Source organism: Diabrotica undecimpunctata, chromosome 1 (assembly GCF_040954645.1).
Source record: "Diabrotica undecimpunctata isolate CICGRU chromosome 1, icDiaUnde3, whole genome shotgun sequence".
Classification (NCBI taxonomy): Eukaryota; Metazoa; Arthropoda; class Insecta; order Coleoptera; family Chrysomelidae; genus Diabrotica; species Diabrotica undecimpunctata.
In genome coordinates, this window is record NC_092803.1 from 24,583,156 (window position 1) to 24,600,067 (window position 16,912).

Sequence of the window (16,912 nt, forward strand, 5' to 3'; positions counted from 1 at the left end):
GATGTCTTCTAAACCATGTTAAATTATGTGCTGATCTTAATAAGTTAAGTATAATTATTAAATATATTATCATATTATGTAAATGACTTCATTCATACTAACTGTTTGTCCCATACTAACATTACCTCTCCCGGCGGTCGTGTAGTCGTACCTTCACGTTGGTGACTGCCGTTAAGAATAAATTTTTGTTTTTCAACAAATGTTTGTTTGAACCGAATTGACTACGTTCCTTTCATGGCATGCTTTTAATCATTTTTATGCATGGCTCTATATTCGTTAACTTACTATCATTCCTTTGCTTAGATACTAACAGCAGTTTATTACTTATTACATTACCCATTACTTATTACATTTATGCATTACTTATTGCTTGACTGTCCTTGCTATCATTTTTATGTAGTATGTATAAAATATAGTATGCAGCTCGTTACTTTTCATGTGTTACTGTGGAGATTATAGAGTGGATGAATGTTGGTTTGGTCATAGTGTAAGAATGGTAAACGTTCCTATTCGTTTTATTTCCAGCGAAATCCGCTGCTGTACGTTATATTCATTTGATACCTCATACGTAGTAATCAGGTTAATAGACCTTAAGATACGTTATAGTGCCATTTTGGAATTGATTTTGTTGCTTGTTTTTTCATCTCAATGTATTCGTTACCCCCTCCTATTTCATTTGACGCCTTATACGTTGCAATCGGACCAATAGACCCTGAGATACGTTATAGTGCCGTTTTGGTATTCATTTTGATGCTTGTTTTTCATCTTCATGTATTCATTACCCCTCCTCTTTCATTTGACGCCTGATACGTTGCAATCGGACCAATAGATCCGGAGATACGTTATAGTGCCGTTTTGACTATGCCGCCATCTTTGTTTTTTCCCTCTACGTGTTTCCCGTCCCCTTCCCGTTCGTTTGACACCTCATACGTTGCAATCGTACCAATAGATCCGGAGATACGTTATAGTGCCGTTTTGACTATGCCGCCATCTTTGTTTTTTTCCTCTTCGTGTTCCCCGCCCCCTTCCCGTTCGTTTGACACCTCATACGTCGCGATCCACCAAGTGGTCGCGCCTCCACTTCGAAAAGCGTCAAAAATGAGCAGAATGGACCTTAGCGATTTCTTATGGAGATTTACATGGGAAAATACGCCGAACACTCCTAGCCCCTTTACTTTTATGCAATATAAATTTAAAAACCTTTTTATTGTAATAAAAAATAAGTAAAAGTACTATTTGTTATACTAAAAATATTTAATAGTTAACATTATAAAATTACTTTAATTTAATAAAATATCAAATATCAAACATTTATTCAATTAAAAATTAATTTGTAAAATATTTATATTTAAGAAAAAAATGTGATTTGTAAAGTAAATATGACTTTAGTTTGTAAAAAAAAACATACAGAAAATCGAAAGGATTCTACAAATTAGATGTTACCTTTAAAATTTACGAAAATTTTCATTTACGGAAATTTTTTTGGAAAATTTTGAGGAAAACTCTACTTGACGCTTCTCAGAATAGTAACCGAAGTGAGCATACAAATTTTCAAATCAATCGGTATAAAAATATCATAATAAAATCAGTTTGAAAATTGTTACCGAGACCTAAAATGCGCAGGCAAGTGGTACATTTGACCCCGTTTTATGGCTCTATGTACCAACCCAGCTGTCCGCCCCTTTGGATTTAGAGTTTTTAGGGGCTAAATAATGAGTCATGAAAATGGCGGACATATTACTTATCGTTAATTTTTCCCCAAAAAATTGCAACTTCACCCCTGTCCGCCACCCCTTATGTATCCACTCTCGCGTCCGCCCTTTGGGATTTTGTCTAGTTATACCAAGATCTTACTCTGGGCAAATTTTCAGCCATATTATCGATCGTTAATTTTTCCGAAAAAAATTACAAACTTCATCCCTGTATAGCCACCCCCTGTACCACGAGGGGCGTCCGCCTGTAAGGCAAAGTCTTAACCCAGTTACAATGAATATATTCGAATAGAGAAATGTCATATTACTGATCAGTTCAAAATTTCGGCTCTATCTCTTGGACTATAAGGAAGCGATAAGTGGTTTGACAGCATAATAACTGCTTCTGTAGTCTAGTTTTTTCAGTGATTCTAGGCAACCTATTTGGGTGGAGTTTTGACTTGTTCTTGAATGAGTTCCGAATCCAGCAGCCCGCTGAAGTATTGGATTTTTATAATATAATTATTTGACAACCTTTTGTTGGCCAACCACCTAGAGCGGAGTTGAGCCGAAATACATTGATTTCGTATGTTCCGTTTTAAATTCGTTCAATCTGTATGTTCAGCATAGACAGGTCGGACCAAATGTTAGCTTATTATTCAACCCCCCGAAAAGCAATACGTTGGTATAGGAAAATATTTTCCCATTTAGTGGATTTGGCCACATGGAATGGATGTTACATAAACGAAAAAAATTAAAATACAAATATCCCACATCTAAAGATTAGAGAAAAAGTTATAATGCTTTGATTCGTGAAACCAAAGTCAATAATGTAAAACAGCCCAATGTTTCGGAAAACTTCCATTATTTTTAAGCAAATCCTCCGATATCAAAGGACAAAAGCCCGATGTTGAGATGTCGTCAGTGCAAAAAAAGGAAAACAAAATATTTTTGTCCAGTATGCAGCGCGCGATCGGACCTTTGTGTCACTACATGTTTCAAAGATTACCATCTGAATAAATAAAATATATGCGTTTTTATTTAGTGCTTCTTTATATATATTTTGCTCTATTTAGAATGTTATTTTTAATTTGTTTTTTTAAGCTCTGTTAATTTCCTTAGTTTGTTTTGTATCTGTTCTGAATACTTTCAGCTTTTCTGTGTGACCAGTTAACTGGACGCTGGCAACTGGAACGAATATTGACAAAATATACCGACGTTCCAGTTAACTGGACAGTTATCTAAAGCTGTCAGTTTGACAGATATCTCCCAAACATGTCAAAACTAAGTCGAAGGTGACTTATTTTATACATCTATTGCAATAATAACTATTGGGTTCTGGGTAGACATTGCTGTTACCAAATTGGCAGCGAACCTGTTGAGTTTTGCAACTTGAGAGTTTCATATTTAGCAGTTTTCTTTCTAAAATGTTTATATAGATAGTTTATATAGATAGATTATACAGATAGTTTATTTTCTTCATCTTTCCTATGCTGTCAATTTGTAAAAATCCAAAAAAAAATTATGAGTTGTCCATGTGAGAAAGGTAGTAAAAACTGATTCAAATTTTCAGATACTAGATAGATTTTAATTCTTAAGTATATAAGAGAGTTTAACTAATATATTTTTATTTCTTTCGCCTGATTTTTCACTCACTTGTTTTTTCTACTGTCATTTTGAAACCTCATTCCTAGTTTATCTATGCAGATGTTTGTATTGTTATCTCTATACATGCCTTTATTTTTGTTAATTGATCTTTCAGTGACTCAGCTATATATAAATTTATAGGTTACACGTAAAGTTTTCCTTAACATAATCTTGCATAGACTCGTCCAATACTACGAAGTATATGATATCTTAATTGATTGATTATATCTGCGTTTACACTAATGTTATCTACTTAAACTGTTGTTTATTATCAAAATACGGTGCTTCAAATGATTGTTTAATATTGTAAAAGTACAAATTCCTTTTAGAAAGTATGATGATTGCTTTTAACCAAATACAAGAACAGGTTTAATTATGTACGTAGATAAAATCGCTGGGATTTTACCCAGTTACATTTACAGGTCGGTACTACCAAAGAAAGAATTAAAATAAACCGATTTAAACTTATAATAAAAGAAATAACAGACTGAAGTAAGAGATTTAGTAACCCCTACTTTCACCAGGGTGCTTCTAAATACTACCTAAATTTGATTCCTTTATAATACTAGTATTGAGACATATTTAATTTGAGCAATTTTTAATACATTTTATAACATATATCTACATTTTTATTATCAGTAATTGTTGCAAAATAAATAAAATATGTGATGTATTTTTAACCAGTACTTAGTATACCGGAATACCTAGGGTGCAGAGGTTGTGTAATAAGGATAACCTGGCTAAGGGTACGTTCATAACGGAATCCATCGCATCGTATCGTCGCCTAGAGTATAGCATTGACAGTGAACGGTCGCATTTAAAATGCATTTATTTTACTATCTAGTAAAATCTAGTAGGGACCTTGAATGCGACATCAATGAAAAAACTGGAATCATTTGAGCTGTGGGTGTACAGAAGAATTCTGAAAATATCATGGGCAGAACACGTCACAAACAAAGAGGTTCTGGGAAGGATGAACAAAGAAATGGAAATTTTAAATACAATAAAAACAAGAAAATTAGAATATCTCGAACATATTACACGTGGAGAGAAATACACCTTGCTCCAACTGATTATGCAGGGAAAGATCCAAGGAAAGAGAAGCATAGGGAGGCGTAGAATGTCATGGCTGCGCAACCTGAGTGAGTGGTACAGATGTACATCAAATGAACTTTTCAGAGCAGCCGTCTCAAAAGTCCGAATAGCTATGATGATTGCCGACCTCCGCCGCGGAGATGGCACTTGAAGAAGAAGAAAATCTAGTACCTATCGATCGATTATAGTACCATCCTATGGTCGAAGCGAGGGTCGGCGCAACGGTATGAACGCCCGCTTAGACGGGAGATGGTTCTAGGTATCTGGTCTTCAAAAGCCACCAAACTCTCACCTATGACTCCACGTGCCACAACCCTGTAACTGTTTTGGCTAAAGATAGGGTTGATTAGCCAAATATGATGAAAAATATTTTCTAAATGATTGCTGGAAATCACCAAGCATATTTGACAGGTTGTCGCCGAGGAGCCTGCTCCTTTACCACTCATATCCACTACAAGTACGTCTCACCAGCGCACGTTCAGATTGGACTAATCGTATTGAACTTACAAAATCTCCTGCAGAGGTTAGGTGAAACGAAAGCAGAGTGAGAAACTCTTCTCAAATACTAGGAACACAACTCGTTGTCCAGTGCGATTTATGGACTCGTCTCGCTTCTAATATCCCCCAGACCGACTACTGACACCTAAAATGAGCGCCACGTTATTATTCCTACGAACAGGACGTAAGTACTAGTTCGCGATCTGTGCTCATTACTGCAATCCTGCTCACCATCTCCCATTCCATCCTATGGGTCGACTTTTACGACTGGTAGAGACCAGCACCCCAGCGGTATTCGGATTGTCCGTTTGCTGGAATGGAGCTACTTGGACATGGTCGCCGCTAGACAGCCGTACGTCTCGTTGGTCACCTCTTACGACTGGTCGCCTCTTACGAACACCCTAGCGTTATTCTTTTCATCCGTTTGTTTGGAAAGCTTCTAGGACTAGGCCGCCGCTAGAGAGTAGCTACACAGCAGACGATATCATGGACAGAGCACATATAAGAAATAACGAGTTATGAGAAGAATTAACAAAGGAATGGAAATAATGAATAACATCAAAACAAGAAAGCTACCTGGGACATGCTGGTAAGGTAAGAGATAATACGTGCTTTAATTAAATATAAAAGGGAAGATTCAAGACAAGAAAAGCATAGGAAAAAAGAATAGCTACGTACCTTAAAGAAATGCACATCAATCATAATATTCATAAAAGTCGCATCTAAGATCGGAATAGCCATGATGTGACCTTGGTAGTGGAGATGACACGTATATAAGTAGAACACTGAAATCTAACTGGAGCTTAGGACCGCTCAATGTAAATTATAGCTCGAATCGAATAAACAAGATCTATGTTCTGTATATAACCAGTTTATTAGAGCTGTGGCCGTTTCTCGGATCCTAGCTTCCAACGCCGGCGATCGTTCTAGTCATATCCATCCCTATCTTCCATTGCACCATTTAATTCTTATCTCCAAGATCTTATTGGTCTACCCGTTTATCTTGAGGTTGGTGGGGATCTACTGTAACATTCAGTGTTGAAGCGTGGAAAAAGACAAAAATGTAATGAAAGACATTGAAAGCATTTGAATTGTGGTGTTATCAAAGAAAACTTAAAATATCATGGGACAGTCACTCAACAAATATTGAAATACTCCAAATATTGGAAAAATGGAAAAAATTAATTAACATAGTTTAGAAAAATTAAGTATTCCGGGCGTGTCATATGAAATCAACAGTATAACTTTTTACTACTCATTATTGAAGCAAAAGTTGAAAGTAGAGGTGGACTGGGAATTAGCAGTAGACAATATACAATTGGCTAGTATAGTTGCTAACGTCCTAATAGATATGGAACCTCAGAAGAAGAAGCAGAAGATACTTGACGTAGTTAACTGATCTGTAAATATATTTAATATGCCTAATCCTATGTGTATTCAGTCTTTTGGTTTTTAATATACTTCACACGATAAGAGGTTTTCCCGTTACGGATAAAGAACATCGAAATTTTATGTTTACTGTTTACATTTTCACCCACGAGACGTAAAAGTTTTTTTAAGTTCCTATTTTCTATCCAAAGCTAAATAACTTATCTCACATCTTGCTTAAATTCTTGACACTTTGGTGTATGATTTGAAGGATAATTGTAACACATATCTCAGGATGCTGATAAAATCTATTTCAAGTTTTTGCAAAAAAATCCGAAATCTTGATGTCTTAAATGTTCTTTGAAAAGCATTAACAAAAGATCACTATTTGTCCTCCATTTTCAAAAGTCACACAAAGTATAAATATAACTTTGCAATTAAAATGAGTATCGCAAATGGATGCGGGAAATGAATAAATCAACAGTTTGAAAGCCGACGATAAATTGCCTCAAAAAAATAAAAAATCGGAATGTCAATATGTCCTTGCAAAAGGTAGACTGCACAATAATAAACAAATAACTGGAAGATTGTAAATAATTACGAAATCAGGTAGGTTATTAATAAATAATACTATACTGTATAACATGTGTCACATCTGCAGGTGCGTTTAGTACAGTAATTGAAATGAATAGAATATTACATATATAGAAATAAAAATCGAAATATGTAGTTTTAAAAAAGTAAGAAAAATCTTTTGTAGTCATGATTTATCCTTCAGCTCTGAATAGGATCGTAAAATTACATGTCTTCTGGGTCTTATTATATGGTGAAAAATTCAAGTCAGTTACTGAAGAAAGTCTCTGTGCATTTAGCGGCATGTGAGATGTAGGAAAGACCTTAGATAAACGTAATCATAATAGAAGAATACCTTCAAAATCTAAGACAACAGATCATAACTTATCTATTTTTAGCAATTGTCAATCAAATTATATAATGAATTGAAAAGACTGCAACAACCATAGAGGACTATATGTAACGAACACCCTATCACAGCTACATATATGGTAAGATCATTAAGAGTCTAATGCAAAGTGAAATGAAAGATGTTGAAGAAGAAAATGGCTTCCTATCACGTGAATCGTGTGTTGGCAGTATTTTTAGCCCCAAGCTAGTGATAAAGAAAAGGTTCGTTAACAACTAAGAAGTATTCTGTAGATGAAGTAGCAACAGAACGTGGAGCTACTATGTTGCAACTATCACGTATCATTGTGAAAACACCATTGACCTAATCCAGACTAAATAAAGAAATAGGTCCAATGAAACAATACCAAATTCAAATGGAAATACATAGAAAAGCAACTCCTATTGATACTAAGGAAATTGTTGTAGATGGAGATACCTCAGAAGCATTTTTTAAATTACATTCAGAAAGTAAACCAATATTTTATTTAAGACAGAGGTTACAGAGTGGGTAAAATGTGATAGAACACAAACGTTCAATCTTTACGACTGGCTTTTTTGGAAGGTTATCCACAGGAAAAAAGGTTCTTTCCGGTAAGGGACGACGCCTAATAATTAGCGATAACAGTTTTTTAGAAGGTGATTTTTTCATATTATAATCTAAAAAAACAGGTGATTAGTATGGATTAAAACTCAATGTTAAGAAAACTAAATATATGATAGTTAGCAAATGAAAATAAATACAAGACGACGGTATAGAAGTCGGAGATAAAAGTCGTAGTGGTCAGAGTAGAGAAAAAACTTGTCTATCTCGGCGGTAGTACCAATGTCAGCTGAAATCCAACCGTAGAAATTAGCATAGCGTAGAAAGTAGCATAGAACAAACCCGAGCCACTTTTGTAAAAATGAGGAACGTATTTTGCAGCCACGATCTTCGCGTTTGTATGACATATTGCTATATTTTTCCAGTGCTACTGTATAATACTGAAATCAGAGAGCGTATGGGCATAGACATTGACGTCCTGGAAACTATAGAATGCAAAAGGCTGAAATGGTATGGCCATGTAGAAAGGATGAATGATCAACGATGGCCAAAGAGAATATTACAGTGGATCCCCACTAACCGCAGGAAAAAGGGAAGACCAAGAAGATCGTGGAGACAAGAAGTAAAAGGTGCAATGGAAGATAGGGGTCTACAAGTAGATGACTGGAACGATCGCAAGCGTTGGAAGCTAGGTTGCGAGAAACGGCGGCAGCTGTAATACACTCGTTATATATATATATATATATATATATATATATATATATATATATATATATATATATATATATATATATTATAGAGGCATTACTCTGTTAGCATCTGCGTATAAGATCTTCGGCAACTACACATCAAATTCAAGCACATAGGCAGATTCTAGAAAAGTCCCTAGAATATAACATAGAAACACACCATCTCTTCATTGACTTCAAAGCAGCCTATGACAGTGTGAAAAGAACTGCATTATATAATGCAATGATAGACTTTGGGATCCCACCTAAGTTAGTTAAGTTGACCCACCTAACAATGCAAAACGTAAGCTCATGCGTTAGAATTGAAGGAGAAAACTCTACGTTCTTTGACATTAATAATGGTCTAAGACAGGGAGACGCGTTGGCGTGTCTGCTCTTTAATATTGCCTTGGAAAAGGCAATCAGACAATTAAATATTAGAATGAATGGAACTATTTTTAATAGATCGACGCAAATTCTCGCATTCGCTGACGATATAGTTATAGTGGGCAGAAGTATGAGAGACATGGTGCAGTGTTTTACAAGGCTTGCGGACGCAGCAAGTGAATTAGGACTTGTGGTAAACGAGGAAAAAACCAAATATATGTTGGTTTCTAAAAACCCTCGAAATATCCAACAAAGAATTCAAATTAACAACCATACCTTTGAGCAAGTCAACGAATTTACATATCTTGGATCGCTAGTAAACGCAACAAACACGACAAGCGACGAAATAAAAAGACGCATAGCAATAGCAAACAGAACTGTTCACGGCCTCCAGAGACATTTAAAAAATAAAAATATAAAACGTGCACTAAAGCTTAATATATACAGGACCTTAATAAGACCAGTTTTGATATATGGGGCTGAAACGTGGATCTTATCTCAAAATGATAAAAGACTTCTTGGTATTTTTGAGAGAAAAATTCTTAGAAAAATTTTTGGGGCCGTAAATGAAAATGGGCTATGGCGTCGAAGATACAACTTTGAACTGTATCAGTTATACACCGATCCAGATATTGTGAAATTCGTTAAAGTGCAGAGACTTAGATGGGCTGGACACATTGCTAGGATGTCAGATCACGAATACACGAAGAGATTAACATTTTCACAACCAGAGGGCACAAGAAGCAGAGGACGACCACGAATGAGATGGATTGATGATGTGGAAGAAGACCTACAGATTCTAGGGGTTAGAAGATGGAGGGAAGTTGCCAGGAATCGACAGGAGTGGCGACTTCTTTGTGAGCAGGCCAAGATCCACAACGGATTGTCGAGCCACTTATGATGATGATGATATATATATATATATATATATATATATATATATATATATATATATATATATATATATATATATATATATATATATATATGCTACTGTATGGAGTGGAAGCGTGGTCCTCTAAGTAAGGCGATGCTTAAATGCTTGGAAGCCTTTGATATGTGGTTATATAAACGACTACTACGAATAAACTGGGTCGGCAGAGTTAGAAATAAGGAGTTACCTACTTAGACGCCTGAATCAAACAACACTACTGGTGAATCTAATGAACAGACACAAGCTGGAATAGTTTGGTCAAATTATGAGACATCCAAAAAAATATAAACTTTTACATCTGATCATTCAGGGAAATATCCAAGGTAAACGTGGTCCTGGTAGAAGACAAACATCATTGCTAAAAAATCTAAGACAATGGTACGGAAAATCGACTATATCATTATTTAGAGCTGCTGTCATAGAGCTAATGTCACGATAGCGAATATAATAGGCAACATGATATTCAACGATTGATAGCGGTCATGGAATTAGAAGAAGAAGAAGAAGAAAAAACTGGAGACCTTCATTAAGATATGAACAGTAATGTTTTGCGGAATATTTTCAGCAGTTAATAGTTGAACTGTTACCAAAAGATTTGGTTGTAGTAATGAATAATGACAAAATAATTGTCAAAAAATACTTAGTGTTCAGCAGGCAGATCAACGACAGCAAGCTTCTTCTTCTTCTTCTTCGTGCGACTAGGATTACTCCTGTTTATTTGCTTCTTATTCTGTTTCAGTCGTTGTTGACAAAACGACTGAAACAGAATGTGAAAAATGGACCTATTATGTGGTCTCCTAAAATGCCAGTCCAGACATTAACTTTTTGAGGATGTTGAGTTCGATACACAACACTTCTGTGTTGATTTTCCCGCGTACAATACCTCGTAATGGAAGGATTATCTCTCTCTACTAACGAAACAGAAGATTTATTAGTAAATAAAATGTTTTTAATAAAATTGGGTTCATCTTTAGCCTTCGTTTCACAAAACTCCATTCTTCGAAAGTAGTCGTCTGGATAAAGCTGCTGCGTTTTCGAAGATTTAAAATTCTTGTATTCGTGCTTTTACCACACTACAGTAACATTGCTAACATCTAACTCTCTAGCAACGCTTCTACTTGGCCGTATTGAATCTATCTCGATTGTTTCCCAGTGGGACCAAATGGTTAAAAGAAAACCCGTTTTTTCATTCTAATAAATAATTTTCACAAAAAAAGTTTGTAATTTCAAGAACTTTTCAACCCTTTTTACAGTAAAAATCATTGTTATATTTACAACTAATATGTTGTGAATCAGTTATCTTAAGATTTTCAGGTTTTAAAATTGTTACAATAAAAATAAAACCCTAATTCAAACGAACATCCCAGAATTTTCTCAAAAGTACGCCCGTCGCAGTCTTAAAAAGGAATAAAATACAAATCGGCTATTGTTAATACAAGTCAGGTATTGTTATATTTTTTCTTAATACCAGTGGCATAGGTGTAAGTCCTAAATTTACAATAATTTTAGCGGCAGACTCTATTAAAATACATATTTTTTTGAGCCGCCCGCCCGTGCTGTAAATTTACCTAAAACTTTGTTTTATTACTTCATCGCCATTACGAAAAGATTATAAACTTGATTTAATATAAATATTTAAATATAAAAAATGTCATCTGATGATTGACAAAAAGCTATAAGATATGTTATCGTAGAGGAAGAAAAATTCTAGAAACTCGATCTGATAATGGAAGAAAAAAATAGAGACAATGATAATTTCTTTAGGAAATTACGAATGTAATGATGATGATGATGCTATCTAATCCGAAGGGAATGAAATATTTTTTATTTAGGTATGTACAGTAAAACCTCCGTTACCCGAAAAAATAATTGGGGGGGAGGCCGTTTCGAATAACAACAATTTCGGTTAAAAATAACATTGTTTTTTATAATATTCTTGATCAAAATATTGGTATTAAAAAATACTATGAGTTGATTTCGTAATGTTTTCTAATAAGTAAATCCAAAATAAAGTAATAAAATTAAGGAAAATGAACAAGTTTAACATGCCTTTTTTAAAGAAATCTGCTATTTTTTGCATTTTCGTTTGGCAACGATGTTTCTCTCTCCCTCCATCGTTAATTTGCAGAACGTCATGAGTCTGCCTCATTCGATTGTTCGACGAAACGTAAAGCAATCTAAAAAGGACAAAACTTTATGTAATGACAACAAAAATTAAGAATCTAGTCGTGTTCCTAACTAATTAGGCTTACTGTATAAAATTCTTTCCTCTAAAGCATTGAAAATCTCGTCGACGATCTTGCCTGTTGCCTCTTGGGTCGTCATCTTCGTCATCTGATATGCTCAGGTTGTCTTGACAAAGAACCATATCAATGATATCTTGGTCGATGAATTCACGTTCTGAGTCATCAGCTGCTAACCAGTCACGTATCTCTTCTTAGTTAATTTCGTCATGTCCCGGCAAATTTTTAATGAAAGGTTTAATTTCTTCTGTCGTTTTCTTACCATTTTCTTCTTCAGAATCGTCAATCAAAATCTTATCAAAAAGTTTGTTCCAGCATTTTTCCAAAGGTGAAGATTTGATTTTGGCCCACGACTTAGCTCACCAATAAAAATGTTTTATTGTTAAAGATTTGAGAATTTCGGGAACACTTTTGGATTAATTCGTCTCCTGTAATAACAGATGTCTTAAGAATACTTCTCTATAATGTCTCTTGAATGTTTCTATGACTTCCTGGTCTAACGACTGGATTAAGCTTGTGACATTCGGTGGCAAAAATCTGACAATTGTCACCATTTTGTAGATTTTGAGGGTGAGGGCGCATTGTCAACAAGCAACAATGCTTTGATCAGAAGGTTTTTTGATTTTAAAAATAATTTTACAATTGAGACGAATTCATTTTCAAACCATTCTAAAAATAAAGTGGTCGACATCCATGAACTTTTTTGGCTTCTATACCTTAAAATGCCTTTTCGAAAATATCTTTTAGAGCTCTTGGTTTTTGTGATTTCCCAACACACATAGACATCAATTGGTGAGTGAAATTAACGGAATTGTTTACGTTTTGCGACAAACATTTACTTTTTATTGACGAAATTATTGAAACTGTCAGCCGTTTCGGTTAAACGATGTTTCGGTTAAAAAGGTTTCGGTTAAGGGAGGTTTTACTGTATAGGCTTATTGTCATTTTTCAATTTCTCTAATATGGTAAAGTAAACTCAGGTTCTTTACGTCTAAAGCGTGCAATGCTGGTTTAAACCCTTAAAGCTTGCTTATTTGCAGCTTATGCCATATTGTATTTGAAGTTTGTCAGGACGGTCATACTACGTTTATAAATTCTTATACAAAACTTGCTTTGAACAGTCCTGTATAAACACCGTTGCTATTTTCTGTCATGATAACTGTGTTGTCCATTTTCAAATCGAGTATAATAAAAGTTGCAAATTAAAACTGGCTATTGGTCGATAAATAATTTATTAGTATTATTTAAGACTTAACACTAAAAAACATAAAAATATAAAACCATAACAAAAGCGGTTTTGTATTTTGTTTATTGTTAGACTTTCGTAAATTATCTTCTTCAAGAGAAGCACCATCTCACTTGTCTCACAATAAATAGCACCAATTTCCCCTAGTGCCACACCAAAACATTCAATTTTACGGCCGAACTGTTTGTTTTAGGTAAAACGACAGAATATGTACATAATTCCAAACCGTCCGTGCAACTCCATCTTTTATAGTTCAGAAACAACTATAAACGTTATTGGAAGTATTGTTTCGAGTCAATACACGCTATTAGTTTGGATGTCGTCGTAAAATTCCACCCAGGCGCGAGTTTCGTATCGGAATAGGTCAGTATTGAGAATAATGTGATGTAGAAAACTAAAAGAATGTAACACAAATAAATTCAAAAGTTTTGCATCGCCCAGATTCTTGTATCTACAAAAGGTTGGTTTATATCAACTATAAATCAGCTTTTAGGTATTGACGGTTTGTAAAAAAATGGTACGTAAGTTTGACATTTTTAAAACATCGCTTAAAATAAGAAAAAATACGTAAAATAGTTTCGAAACACAATTCAGATTTCTGCCTTAATCTGAGCCTTCTAAAAATTGCAAGGCAAAGCATACGTTAATAAAGATGTTAATAGAGACATAGGGAATCTAAAATTTGCATTCCACGACATGTCTCCTCAACTAAGCAGAAATCATTAGCGAATTGGTTTCTTGTACTCATACAGAGTAGATCCGAATAAAATGAAAAAGACAGTAAAGATTTGATTTCACGTACAAAGCGTCTATGTATCTGTTTATACGTATTTCGCCTTAATAAGGCTCATCAGAACAGCTATTCATAGGCGATCTGATGAGCCTTATATAGGCGAAATACGTATAAACAGATACATAGACGCTTTGTACGTGAAATCGAATCTTTACTGAGATTTAGAAAGTATATCTCAAGCACGCTCTGTAGGGTGCATATCAGGAAACAAATCAGGCTATTCTAAAATATTAATCTCTCATTTTGAAAATAGTCACGCACCAGTTTTGTGTCATGATGCCGGGCAATGCCGTCTATAAGTATTGCCAACAACTCATCTCTACTGTCTAACGATAGAATATAGAATATTCCTTATGTCTCTATCAACAGTAATAATTTGTGCATTCAACGTAGATTGACAGTACATGCCCCAGTCATAAATATCAATAAAGCATATCAAACAATGAGCTTAAAACTTCGAAGAGCAGCGCAGAGGAGTAAGGGCTAACTAGGCAGCTCTTATTCTTGTAACAGACCTTGACTGTGCACTCCTAAACGTAAGCCTGCCCTTGGTGTTTCCATTTAAATTTGTCTCTTGGCACCTGATGCCATTATCTAACTGCTTTTTCTCACATCGTTCAGTCATTTTTTTGGAGCTCGACACATACTTCTTTTATGTAACCTAGGTCTCCACTGTATGGTGCGTTTAGTCCACCTGGTATCATCTTATCTGGCAACATGTTCAACCTAGAGCACTTCAATGAAGCAGCGCGTTGTATTACGTCCTCTACTTTTGTTCTTCCTTATATTTAAAGTTATTCCGAACATAAGTCATTCCACTACACGTCCTGTTACTCTCATTTGTTGGCGGCTTTTATGGTCCACATAATTGTCTCATATTTACGTCACGTAATTGGAATATATGTCAGCACTAAAAGGATGCAAGAATAGAAAACTTTTGCTATGTGATTTATGGGAATATTATTGTTCTTGAGGACAATTCTAGCTTGCCAACGGCAGGCTATGTCATGCGGAGTTTTCGGTTTACTTCCGCGTGTTGGTTTTTTCTGCTCAACTTTATTAGATAACTCAAGTAAATAATTCTCCCACCCTATTAATTACTTCCTTCCCCCAATAATTGATACTTCCTCCAAATTAAGAATCTTAGTCTTTGTTACATTCATTTTTAAGACAATTCTTTCTGAAACATTTCTTAATCCTGAAAGCATTTCTTGTAGCAGGTAGAGTTTGCTATTAATTATGAGAATCGTCTGCAAAGCGGAGATGACTCACATATCGTCGGCAATATTTAAACCTTTTTGTTCTCTCAGTTAAGCTGTTTGAAAACGCCCTCTAGAACCAATGTGAATAACTTTGGAGAAATTGTCTCACTCATCCCTGAATGCGTATATTGTTTTCTCATCAATTTTTATTTCTAATATAGCGTTTTCGTATATATGTTTTAGCAGGATCTTGATCCTATTATTGGTTGTGCCCAAATACGAACTAGGCGACTACGATTTATCAGTCAAAGCCTAGTTTCATCGGTGTTTCGTTCAGCAACCAATCTGTGTGATAATTGTTCTGAAGTTTTTTTTTTTATTTTATCTATTTATTCTAATTCCTCGTCAGTATACAGTAGCATATGGTTACCAATATTAAAAGAGAAAATGAATAGAAAGAAAGTACCACCATTAGTAAGTCAGTATCATATCGAGGATACATCAAGCTACGACAGAACCATAATTTTAATTTTTAGAGATTAATAATTTAGTAAATTTGAAATAATTTAATCTATTTTTCAATTAAAACTATGACATAAAATATTGCATATTATGTCTATGGTTGCCGTAAATCAATTAAACCGGGCTAATTTTTCTATGCACACCAGATAAAATTTGACTGAATGAAACTGGTTCCTTTTAAAATATGGCTGATTTTGTCTGCGCGAACGAGATGCGCGTACTTATCTTGACAAGCAGAGTGGGTATTTATGTATTTTGTGGTCAATAGCAGACTTCAAATCACTTGTACTAATTTAAAACCGAGTTAATTAGTAGGAAAATACCACTTGGCGATTGTTATTGGCGACCTATTGCTTCGAAAGTTCGTATAAAACTGATTCGCGAGGAACTTTGAAAAGTGTCAAAAATGTCCCCTTTAAACAAATCAGAAGTGTGCCGGGCAAAATTTTTGGGCAGTAATTGTTTAAACTATTTTTTTAAACAAATTCCAATAATAACTGTTTTTTATTCCGAGAAACATTTTTTTTAGGTTTCTTGGGTCATTTTAAATAAAAAAAGTCTCGTGTCATTTTTCTTTAAAGTTAATATGTTTCAAGTAATAAACTATTTAAAATCTCTAAAAAGCGAAAATACGCACTTTCAAGGCTGGAAAACTGCTGGAAAATATAAAAATTATTATTTTTCAGGTTGCCAAGTGCCTAAATTGAAGATCAGGTTTGAGAAGGTTTCATTCTACTAGGTACTTAAATCTTTAAAAAATCACGAGGAACTTTGAAAAGTGTATTTCAACTTTCGACAGTTTTTTGACGTATGCGAAGACGTTTCTTCATAATAATAACACCAAAACATTTTCTACAGGAAATCATCGAGGAAAAATTTAATGCAGAATCACTGTGGAAAGACTCTACAAAAGAAATGGATCAAAGGAGGCTAGCACAGAAGATACAGCTGAAACAAATAGACTACATCGCAAATATAAACGCCAGCTGGAAGAAAATTAAAAACAACATTGAAGAAGCAGCAGCAGAAGCTCTAGGAAAACGCAAAGTCATAC

General features: G+C 34.7%; 1 protein-coding gene across 1 annotated transcript in view; it reads right to left on the reverse strand.

Annotated features, from left to right (window-relative positions):
- The window catches only part of LOC140446554 (uncharacterized), a 432,060-nt gene that overhangs the window by 369,075 nt on the left and 46,073 nt on the right, over positions 1–16,912 (reverse strand). The gene's annotated exons all lie outside the window — the stretch shown is intronic.